The sequence below is a fragment of the Toxorhynchites rutilus genome, chromosome 3, assembly GCF_029784135.1.
Source record: "Toxorhynchites rutilus septentrionalis strain SRP chromosome 3, ASM2978413v1, whole genome shotgun sequence".
Classification (NCBI taxonomy): Eukaryota; Metazoa; Arthropoda; class Insecta; order Diptera; family Culicidae; genus Toxorhynchites; species Toxorhynchites rutilus.
Window position 1 is genome coordinate 34233669 of NC_073746.1, and position 13132 is coordinate 34246800.

Consider the following 13132-nt stretch of genomic DNA (forward strand, 5'->3'; position numbering starts at 1 on the left):
GAGTGTTCAAATAGCTACTAAACGGAATATGAATCACACTTAACAAAAAAACAGATATCAAAATAATTAAAACAACTACAAAAACTGAAGAATTAACGATGCTTGTTTTTTACGGAATTTGCTAACGCAAACATTTTATCACTGGTTTTGACATTATTTCCATCTATAAATCCATCCTTTGATGTAACCAAATCAAAACAAATTCCCCAAAATCACGAGGTAGTGTGACTGTTTTTCTTCCGAGCTGACCTTGTATGCTCTCTGTCCGTCATTTGAATATGTAAACAGCTTTGCCTTTACTCAATTTCCACAATCTTCTGACCGATCGAGACTAGTGCTCTCGGTTCTCGTACAGCGGATGAGAGTGAACTATTTGTTTCGCTATACCTCTGCCAAACTTCCCCCCTCCCCCAACGAGGATGACGGAAAATTTGCGTGTCGAAATTGGCAGCAATATTTTGCCCCCCCAAAACACAATATAGCATCACGCACCAACGCACAATTCATGGGCTTATGAATAACACGCAAAAACCCATATCCGTACTTTTGGTAGCCGACGAGATCAAACCACCGTAAATTTAGTGCTTTTTGGCGCGGGATCGGAAAATCAAGCGCTTTGGAAACGGAAGCTGTGTGAGTGAGAGTGTGAGTGGGTGGATGGGTGAGGCCTTAATATTGGCACAATTGTTCGCTGGTTTGGTTGTGCCCCGATAGCGGTCAATGCTCGATTTAGTGTGAAATTTTGTATGGTTCAACGGTACAGTTGGTATTTCATTGGTCCACTTGAACCGACTCGGTGAAAAGTTGCATGCGATAATCCGTAACGATGACATGTCAAAAGTTGTGTCTGTGGTTCCAAGAATGATGATAAGATATCCAGTGTCGGACAAAACATTAGGACCACTGCTCAAGCAAAAAAAAAATAAAGTGACAAAACTTTGAGAAAATATAAACCATTGCTTCAATCCATTTATAATAATTTATTTGCTTTGTTCGAGGAAATTTATAACATCTGTGGTTAAAACAATAATCATTCATTGAAAAAAACACACGCCGAGTTTGCCCCTGAAATGGCAGTTCATGCAGTATAACGATCCGACGCACATCGCCAAGACCGCCAAAAAGTGGTTCCAGGATAACGAAGTCGACGTCATGGAGTTGCCAACGCAGGCACCGGATATGAATCCTATAGAAAACCTATGAGAGGTCGTGAATATGATGATAATGATGAGTTTTGGTTTTGGAATTTTTAGTAAAAAGTAAATTTAACGGGGTCGATGAAAAGATCAATCAATGAACAGTTCTTCGATTGGACTCATGAACTTGCGCTTAGTAAGAAAACAGGAAGTGGGTTATATCTATGGTATAACCGCAATGGTGACGTAGGACTATCGTTGATTTAGTGATCATTTGTTTGAAGTTGAATCTGAATCCATTCTGTATGAATGAATAAATGAATATTTGGGGGACTTCGAAAACGAGAGCGTTACGTTGAAGGTACAAGGTTTAATGCATCCAATATTGGACACGAAAATATCCTACTGATGGAGAAGAATAATCTTCAGAAGCTTTCCTGCTAATTACACTTGATTGAAAAATCACAGAACCAAATGTATTTGTTCGCAGTTTTATATGGTTAGAAAACATTAAAATAAACTCTTTAGCTTGCATGTTATTTTCAATGCCAAGGGGAACTGGCGGATTATTTTGCAGCAGCGATATTTTTCCGGATTCTTGTCGAAGTCCACCACCAGTGGTTAATGCTAACTCGATAACCACCTCCTAATTGCACTTGATTGAAAAATCACAAAACCAATTGTATTTGGTCGCAGTATTATATGGATAGAAAACGTTAAAATAAACTCTTTCGCTTGAATGTAATTTGCAATTCCAAGGGGAACTGGCAGACTATTTTGCAGCAACGATCACTTCTTTCCAGATTCTTCTCTATAACCAGCAAACGTAAAGAGTTGCGCGCGTGTATGTGTGTATGGCGGTTGCTCCGATGTCTCAAGCGGAACCAATTTTCGATGCTGGTATTCTCTCGGTCGTCTTCTCTATCTGATGGATCGGCTTTTCTGCGCTCCGTCACAGTCCCAAACAAACTGAATGCGTTTCAGGTCAGGTCAGGCGATATAATAAATCCCTCGATCCCTCGCCGTCCAGCTCATCCAGCCCGTTCAGTTCGTTCAGTTCGGTCAGCTCGTTCAGTAACGATGTTGTCTTGTCGATGTCCTCACGAAAAATGAATGCGATCACCACCAGAATATCGCTTAAGTATGCTTTTTGTCCGTGATTGAATCGAGAGAAGGCGTGGTTTACGATGGCAATTTAGAAGGCAAACTAGAGGCGAATGAACTCTGAGTTTGAAACTTTCGGCGACTGAGAAATAATTGATTGAAAATTATATGATTTTCTTTGCGCGCGCAAACTGTATTCGATACGAAAATATTCTACCGATGAGGGAGAATAATTGTCAGAAGCTTCCCTGCTAATTAATTGCACTTGATTAAAAAATCACAAGACCAATTGTATTCGATCGCAGCAGTAAAGGGTGTGTCACATCAAATTGCATCACGGAAAAAACGCCCAGTAGACCGATCCTTTTGAAAATTTTAGACAGTAAAATAAAAACTATTAAACAACTTTTGGCATTTTCTTTTTATTCATACTTCGAGCCCAAGCCCGTATGCTCGCACCTTCCTCTTTACCCCGTCCATAAGGTTTTGTACAACGTCAGGTTGTAGTTTTTTTTTGAACAGAAATCCATTTTCTCTTGAAGTCCGCCTCCGATTTGACAACTTTTGGGTTCTTCCGGAGGGCCTGCTTCATAATCGCCCAATATTTTCCTTTGGCACGAAGGTGACCCCGTTGGCTTCGTACCACTCCAACACGTCCTTTGAATAGTGGCACGAAGCGGGATCCGGCCAGAAGACGGTCGGGCCCTCGTGCTGCTTCAATAGTGGTAGTAAGCGCTTCTGTAGGCACTCCTTAAGGTAAACCTGCCCGTTTACCGTGCCAGTCATCACGAAGGGGGCGCTCCGCTTTCCGCAAGAGCAGATCGATTGCCACACCATGTACTTTTTGGCAAACTTGGATAGTTTCTGCTTGCGAATCTCCTCCGGAACGCTGAATTTGTCCTCTGCGGAGAAGAACAACAGGCCCGGTAGCTGACGAAAGTCCGCTTTGACCTAGGTTTCGTCGTCCATTACCAGGCAATGCGGCTTCGTCAGCATTTCGGTGTACAGCTTCCGGGCGCGCGTCTTCCCCACCATGTTTTGCCTTTCGTCGCGGTTAGGAGCCTTCTGAACCTTGTATGTACGCAGGCCCTCCCGCTGCTTGGTTCGCTGGACGCGTACGTGAACTTGACAAATTCAGTTTATTGGCGACATCCCGGACCGAACTTCTCGGATCACGTCTAAACTGCTTAACTACGCGCTTATGATCTTTTTCACTGACAGAGCATCCATTTTTGCCGTTCTTCACCTTCCGGTCGATGGTTAGGTTCTCGAAGTATCGTTTTAGTACTCTGCTGACCGTGGATTGGACGATTCCCAGCATCTTACCGATGTCCCGATGTGACAACTCCGGATTCTCGAAATGTGTGCACAGGATTAATTCACGACGCTCTTTTTCGTTCAACGACATTTTTCCAAATTTACGAAAAATTGACAGTGAAGCATGGCCAACGTGATCTATACACTCTTATCTGATTTTAAAGCGAAAGCTGAAGATATAATTCCTAAAAATTAAATTTCTACAGCGTCTTCTCCGTGATGCAATTTGATGTGACACACCCTTTACTATGTGGATAGAAAACATTAAAATAAACTCTTTCGCATGAATGTATTTTTCAATTGCCAGGAAATTGGCAGATTATTTTCAGCAACGATTAGATTTTTCCAGATTTTCCTCGATACTCGAAGCCCACCTGTTAATAGAACTTGATTGAAATACATTTGATCGCAGTGTTACATGGATAGAAAACATTAAAATAAACTCTTTCTCATGAATGTACTTTTCCACTCCCAGGGGTTGTTTTATTATTTTTCAACAACGATTAGTTTTTTCTAGATTTTCCTCAATACTCGAAGTCCACCAGAATTTAATGCTAACTCGATAACCACCTGCTAATAGCACTTGATTGAAAAATATTTGGTCGCTGTGTTACATGGTTAGAAAACATTAAAATAAACTCTTTCACATGAATGTATTTTTCAATTCCCAGGGGAACTGGCAGATTATTTTTCAACAACGATTATATTTTTCCAGATTTTCCTCGATACTCGAAGCCCACCAGTGGTTATTGTTAACTCAATAACCACCTGTTAATAGCACTTAATTGAACAATATTTGGTCGCAGTGTTACATGGATAGAAAACATTAAAATGAACTCTTTCGCATGAATGTATTTTTCAGTTCCCAGGGGAACTAGCAGATTATTTTTCAGCAACGATTGAATCTTTCCGGAATTTTCTCGATGCTGAATGGCATCCAAACGAAGAGTCCCGCTCGTGTTTGTGTGTGTGGCGGCTGCTCCGATCTCTTCCTGGGGAACCGTTTGTGGCATCACTCTCCTCCTGATAGATTCCCTTCTGGCCTAAGGTGCACAGGCTCTTGGTGACACCGTTCATCCGCGCATTCATGGTAAACAAAAAGCTTCACCACAACAGCGACAACATGCCCCAATCGCTGTTCAATTATAACTGAGTGGATTTCCGAGCGGCGCTCGCTTATATACCGATTGGTGATTTCAATAGCCTGTTTTGAAAGCAATTTTAAGACTATTAAAACAAGTTTTTGAATCAAAAAGTAACAAGTATAGAACGCGTATACATTTTATCTTTCGAATGAAGTGTTTATCATACCATTTCGTTCAGTTGTTTAGGAGCTATTAACGCTCAAAATCTCGGTCTCCGGCGTAACGTTTTCGTTTTCGAAACTTTGATTTTACACCCCGGTATAGAAATGAAAGACGTAGTCCTACGTCAAAACGCGAATGTTTGAAGGTATTGATAAGAAAAAAAAACAATTTTGCGCGGGACGGAGTTTGCCGGGTCAGCTAGTAAATTATTATAAATGGATTGATGCACTGGATTGGATTATTTGTTCTCAAAGTTTTTTTTTATCCCATTTATTTATTTAAGGCTCATTTTTAGTATTTTAGCTGTAACAGAGCCGAATTTTAATCGTGTACATGTCACATGGTTATCATATCTATAATTAGCACATTACACAGTTGCCATTCGCCAGTATTCCTTCTATACCATTACGATTTAAGTGGGTACCCCGGTCTGGAAGGGCGAAAATGCCCTCAGAAATGTTGACCTAAAAGGATTTTTCGATATTTGATTTCGTTGAAAAGTTACAGCTAAAAGTATGAAGTCACCTCAATGGGTATAGTATAGCTATATGTTTTTTCAACTGATGGTATCGATATCTAAGAATCTACTCGACCAATTTTGCTAAATTTTTTTATCAGCATGTAAAAATGAATTATCTAAAGCGTTACATAGCCGTTTTTGATATCTAATTGTTTCGATTTTTTTAGATTCTTAACAGCAATTTTTCATGGAAAATAACTCATTTTCAACTAAAATGGCCGTCATTTTGGCAATTTTTCGAATTTTAAAAAACCCCTATGTAACGCTCTAATTATTGTCCTAAAGTTTCAAATTAAAAAATTCATTAGAATTCGTTCTCCGTTACTCCGTTGCTTCAGATCCGATACAACCAGCAAGGTACCGATTTTTAGACAGCATCTACGCATCCAGCTGTTAACAGCGTAATAATCATTATTCGCGCTCTCAAAAAACAGAAAATACTTCTTCAAATATATCTTAAACAATAACCAAAATACTCAGCTTGGAGGATATTGAATAAAACTTAATATTCCGATAATTGATTGGATGACTCGATTTTTTTAGGTATCTTAGAAAGTTTTTTAATAAAAAAAGTACGAGTTTTGGAACACAATATGATTCAACACACCAACATTAGATCGGACTATTCTATCGCACTTGGTAATTTCAAAACTTATTTTGAAACCAGCGATAGAATGGAACATCAAAAATTTATTACAAGCAATATCACACTTTAAGTTGAAGGAAAAACAATCCACCAAGTGATAATAATTTCTACCTTTTTCGCTCGTTGTATTCAGTATTTGACTGGCAAGAGTATGCCAACCAAAATCACCAACCGATGCATTATCAAGTGCCGCTTTACGGTGGGGAAGATCCCCGGACAATGATGCTGTTGTGTGCGGTGGTTGGCTTCTGGTTGGACACTTTCCAAACACCGAGCAGCTCGCGGAACGTGAGTTTGGGACTAAGTTGTTGTGACTTGGCTAGTCACTTTGCCTAGTGGCTGGGTAAAGACCATTCAATTCCGCGGGGAAAACCGCACATATTCCTGACAACTACGGTTCGCCAGGGAAGTGTGAACCTTCCTGTTTCTTTGGCGTTAATTTGAATATGGCGCAATTTTTGTTCGCGGCACTCGGAAGAGTGGGGCTTGGAAGTGTGGAAAAAAATCAAAAGTGGAAGCTATACACAAGTCGTAGCGGGAAACCAAAACAAGGCTCTTTAGCGAACCAAGGGGTGTTTACAGTGTGATTGAAGATGGTATTACTATGGAGCAATTCCAGGCCAAATCACCCAGCCGCTGACTCGGCACTCTTAGATTTTTTTCAAACTTGGACATATTATGGAAACTACTCAAAATCCCTATTTTCATTATCATATAATCAATTAGTCGTAATTTAAGACTGATTTTTTAAAAAGCACGTGTTAAAAAACATTGCTTAACAGTAGTGCATTCCAAATGTTTTTTTTTCTAAATAGTTTATCCATTTTCCAACAACTTTGTCAAACATCATATTTTAATAAACGTGTGGACTTTGAGTTACGATTTTCCAAGATATCAATATCAATGATTTTGAATACGTCCTTTAAAACATCAGTCCCAATTTAGATTGGTCGTATGATATTGGAAATTTTTGTTTTGGGTAACTTCTGTCATATGTGCCCAGTTATGTTTTAATCAATATAGTGCAATTAATGATCATCACAGATGAAGGAAGGAAGGAAGGTCTTGTATTATAGAGACTTTAAACTTTTGCAGTTCATTCGTCTCTAGCCTTGAGAAAGGCCCTTTGAAAACTCTACTCTATTTACTCCAGCGCCACCACCTCCACCCTCTTGCCTTGAGAAAGGCACTCGATCCCTCGCCGTCCAGCTCGTCCAGCAACGATGTTGTCCAGTCGGTGTCCACACAAAGAATGATCACAGATGAATTGTTCAGAACCAATTTTAGGCCAAAAGAAAATACAGGATCTTCCAGATTAAACGCTCACGCAAAAAAATCGAAGAGCTCCTTATAACTTTTTTTTTTCGCTCCGTCGATGGTAACACTGCATTCCCCACTTCTGGATGATTTTTAGTGTCAAGATGTACAATTTACAAGAACGTGTATTTTTAGTGAAATCGTATTACTTGAGAAACCGAAGCCTTAATGAAACTTTTTACTCTTATGGTAAGAATTTCAACATTTCTCGTCGTCGATTACTTGATCTGGGAGTACGTGAAGGAACGTTGCTATGTTAATAAGCCACAAAATTTGGCGGAACTTAAAGAAGAAATTAATCGGATTTTCAACAGCATCGTAATGTTAGAGTTGTGCATGCTTCATTCTGTTCACTATTTAAAACGCGTTATCGATTAAAAGGGTGGTCACATCGAAAATGTCCTAAAATATCCTTCATTTTCGTTTTTTAAAAATAAAAATCAGTTCACTTTTGTAAAAGTTATGAACATATGTTGCGTGAGTGTTTGATCTGAAAGACCCTGTAGGCAAAGTTGCTTAAATAACCCATGTCTTTACACCCACAACTGTTTACCTCTACCTGAGCTGGTGCTGCCAACTCCTAAGACGAGTTGGCAAAAAATTCGTCCTCTCTCTCTTAGTCTCTTTGCCTAAAGCTTCACGCCACAATCCTTAAATCGGCTTTTCAAAACTTCCTTAAACTAAACTAGTGATTTTCAACCAGGGGAATTCCCTCCTAGTGGGGAATTTTGTCATTAAAAGCGGGGAATTGTGTAAAAGGATATTACACATTTATTTCGCTTTGAAGATGGCAATGATAAGCAAAAATTGCCACAAAAACGCTAAAGTTTGCGATCCTCGGCAAACATTTTCAAATCTGAAATGTATTGTTCAATTGAACAACTTCGCAATGTTTGAAAGACTTTCGTCAGTGATTGATGATGGAACAGATTACGAAACAGTACAGTGGGCCATCAAAATGGAAGTTGAACAGCATTTGTTGAGACTTCAAGTTGAACTTGAAACATAGTTTCCTTATATCAAAGAACAAGATCTGGACATGGTTCGAAATAGCTTCCGACTAGCAGTGACGAATGTTTCGGATCGATTTCAAAACAAAGTTATCGATCTTCAAATGATCGATTCTCATCCTGATATGCGGAATAAGCGCTACGAGTGTTGTTGTCTTTTGCGTAAAACTATTTATGTGAATCTGGACTTCCTACAATGCTGATGATGGAAACAAAACACCGTGACAGAGTGGATATCGAATATGACTTGAGGTGTGCTGTTCGACAACGTTCTCAAGAATTAAGATTTCGGTGGAAAATGTTCAGGTGCAGTTGCCATACTGACTTGGCAGACTTTATATCCCTTTTTTGTAATCAGATGCAAGTATATAATCAAATTGTATGCGAATATAACTTGGAAACCGTTTGTATTCTTTCATTATTTTACTGATATGCTACAGACTGTTTTTCGGGAGAAAAACAGGGGAGAAGTTCTGGGATTAATTTTCGTAAAGCGGGGAATGGAGCAAAAAAGGTTGAAAACCACTGAACTAAACTTTACTACTACCATAATATTGATCACACAACCATAACTTCTCGGGTGTTTTATTTAAATCTATTTATCAAACAAAATCCTATAACTGATTTACTCAGTATAAGCCACAACAGAAAGGTATATATTATGTATAAAATCTGTCCAGTTCAACCTAGCCTAGCCCAGATAGCTGGAATGACAAAATGAATGGAAGAACGCACAGACGCTCATACATCAAGATGATATCATCTACCATTTCTTCGTCGAGCCAGCCGAGAGGCCGGGAGATCACAACGGAGGTCGGATCGGAAACACAGCCATACAGATAACAGATAACAGATAACAGATAACAGATAACAGATAACACATAACAGATAACAGATAACAGATAACAGATAACATATAACAGATAACAGATAACAGATAACAAATAACAGATAACAGATAACAGATAACAGATAACAGATAACAGATAACAGATAACAGATAACAGATAACAGATAACAGATAACAGATAACAGATAACAGATAACAGATAACAGATAACAGATAACAGATAACAGATAACAGATAACAGATAACAGATAACAGATAACAGATAACAGATAACAGATAACAGATAACAGATAACAGATAACAGATAACAGATAACAGATAACAGATAACAGATAACAGATAACAGATAACAGATAACAGATAACAGATAACAGATAACAGATAACAGATAACAGATAACAGATAACAGATAACAGATAACAGATAACAGATAACAGATAACAGATAACAGATAACAGATAACAGATAACAGATAACAGATAACAGATAACAGATAACAGATAACAGATAACAGATAACAGATAACAGATAACAGATAACAGATAACAGATAACAGATAACAGATAACAGATAACAGATAACAGATAACAGATAACAGATAACAGATAACAGATAACAGATAACAGATAACAGATAACAGATAACAGATAACAGAGAACAGAGAACAGATAACAGATAACAGATAACAGATAACAGATAACAGATAACAGATAACAGATAACAGATAACAGATAACAGATAACAGATAACAGATAACAGATAACAGATAACAGATAACAGATAACAGATAACAGATAACAGATAACAGATAACAGATAACAGATAACAGATAACAGATAACAGATAACAGATAACAGATAACAGATAACAGATAACAGATAACAGATAACAGATAACAGATAACAGATAACAGATAACAGATAACAGATAACAGATAACAGATAACAGATAACAGATAACAGATAACAGATAACAGATAACAGATAACAGATAACAGATAACAGATAACAGATAACAGATAACAGATAACAGATAACAGATAACAGATAACAGATAACAGATAACAGATAACAGATAACAGATAACAGATAACAGATAACAGATAACAGATAACAGATAACAGATAACAGATAACAGATAACAGATAACAGATAACAGATAACAGATAACAGATAACAGATAACAGATAACAGATAACAGATAACAGATAACAGATAACAGATAACAGATAACAGATAACAGATAACAGATAACAGATAACAGATAACAGATAACAGATAACAGATAACAGATAACAGATAACAGATAACAGATAACAGATAACAGATAACAGATAACAGATAACAGATAACAGATAACAGATAACAGATAACAGATAACAGATAACAGATAACAGATAACAGATAACAGATAACAGATAACAGATAACAGATAACAGATAACAGATAACAGATAACAGATAACAGATAACAGATAACAGATAACAGATAACAGATAACAGATAACAGATAACAGATAACAGATAACAGATAACAGATAACAGATAACAGATAACAGATAACAGATAACAGATAACAGATAACAGATAACAGATAACAGATAACAGATAACAGATAACAGATAACAGATAACAGATAACAGATAACAGATAACATATAACAGATAACAGATAACAGATAACAGATAACAGATAACAGATAACAGATAACATATAACAGATAACAGATAACAGATAACAGATAACAGATAACAGATAACAGATAACAGATAACAGATAACAGATAACAGATAACAGATAACAGATAACAGATAACGGATAGCAGATAACAGATAACAGATGTCGGCCACACATACAGTGTACTGGAGACTACAACATCCCAATTTTGAGAATCTTTGTAATACTAACCTCGAGCCAACCTCGAGTAATCGGTTACATATTACTAACATAGTTGTAAGACAAACATTGTCAAAATATTGAACTCCCGGCCCCGTCAGGCTAACGCCATATGTGTCTTTTTTTTATCCCATTTATTTATTTAAGGCTCATTAGCATTTTAGCTGTAACAGAGCCGAATTTTAATCGTGTACATGTCACATGGTTATCATATCTATTATTAGCACATTACACAGTTGCCATTCGCCAGTATTCCTTCTATACCATTACATATGGTACATTCACACAGTAGCCATTTAGGCGTAAGAGTATTCTTTCTGTTCTTCCATTATCCAGTTGGACCACCGGACAGCGGAGACAGTTGATATTGATCATTGTTGAGTTATTTATAGAACAGCAGCCCGATGTGTCTTGCAGAGCAGAGCAGTTGTATGGATGAATCGATCTTATTTCGACCGTGGATCGATCTCCATCGCTGATGATTGTTGCGTGGACGTAGCTATTCTGTAACAACACAAAGATGGGCAATGAGGGCCCTGAGTTGTGAACTCACGGTCGGCACGGCAAGAAACATCGGGCTGCTGTTCTATAAATAACTCAACAATGATCAATATCAACTGTCTCCGCTGTCCGGTCTGCTGAACAATGGATGAACAGAAAGAATACCCTTACGCCTAAATTGCTACTACTGAGTAATTTACCATAATGAAATGGAACAGAAAAAACTTAACGCCTAAATGGCTACTACTAACGACTGTGTGATTTACAATTTATAGAAACATAGACATATGTACATGTACACGATTAAAACCCGGCTCTGTAACAGCTAAAATACCAATGAGCCTAATAAATAAATAAATGAGATAAAAAAAACAGATGTTGCCTTACATTTTTATTTATATAAATGTCCGAAAGCTTTGAAAAGGAATTCTAGAAATTCTAAATTAACATGTAGGGTTTCTTCGTAGAGGCGTATCTTTAAATGCATCATCTCCGATAATAAACATATTTGCTCTGGTATTAGAGAGTAAAGGTAAACATTTGAATACCTTTTTCCCATTTTTCGATGGAATTTTTTTAGCGCTTGAAAGAGTAGCGTGCGAAATAGAATTATATTGGGCCTCTTTGCATGTGTATACGACTTTGAAGAAATAAAAATCAATGATGCAAAGATGAGTTTTCGCAAGAGTTTCGACAAATGTTTGTGGGTTTTCGTACAAAGATAGCAGACGCTTCTCGGCTTCAAATTAATTTGACTTTCTAATGAGACGAAATGGCCGCCTTTTTTGCGCTTGTTTTCATTCAATTTTCATCCACGCCTTGCTTTTCATGAGTTGATTGTTCGCTATTTGCCACTGGGCACCACGTGACTCCTCCGAAATTCTCGAAACATCCAATTGTATCCTCGAACGCGAAGACAATCAATCGTTTCGGAACATTCGCTTGTGGAGGTTTATTCGCGCTGTTGACTCTGCAAGTCAGTCGCCACCGCAACCCCCGAGTGAATAATTCATCTTGCAAGATTAAATAGCGATTGGTGAAAAACTCATTTACCAGCTGTATTTATTTGCGCGGTTTTCTATGATATGCGCCCAAGCATGGGGTGAATAATTATATGTACTTCTTCATAATTGGAATAAATGGGAATAATCAATTATGATGAAATATTAATTCAAATAAATATCTAACGTTCATACATCAGCAAGCCGTGGAATAAAGGTGACGTATAATTTTCATCATAACGAATATTTCAGATTTTATTTGTGATTTTTCTTTCTCTAAGACATTTCAGCGTTTTGAAAACTTTTTCCGGAAGAAATAGTGCAGTAACTGGACCCATTTGTTCAGCGAGTGAAATTCCTCGAAGAAGATATTCGATTTTTGCATTCTCAAGTACTTTTCGGTGTGTGAAGCTGTATTGAACCTTGGAACAGGATTTTTGAAGATCTCTTGCCACTGGAAAATTTAAACACTAAGTTTTTGTTTTGTTTTATTCTATTTATCTGTTTCTTTATTTATTTAATTTTTTTT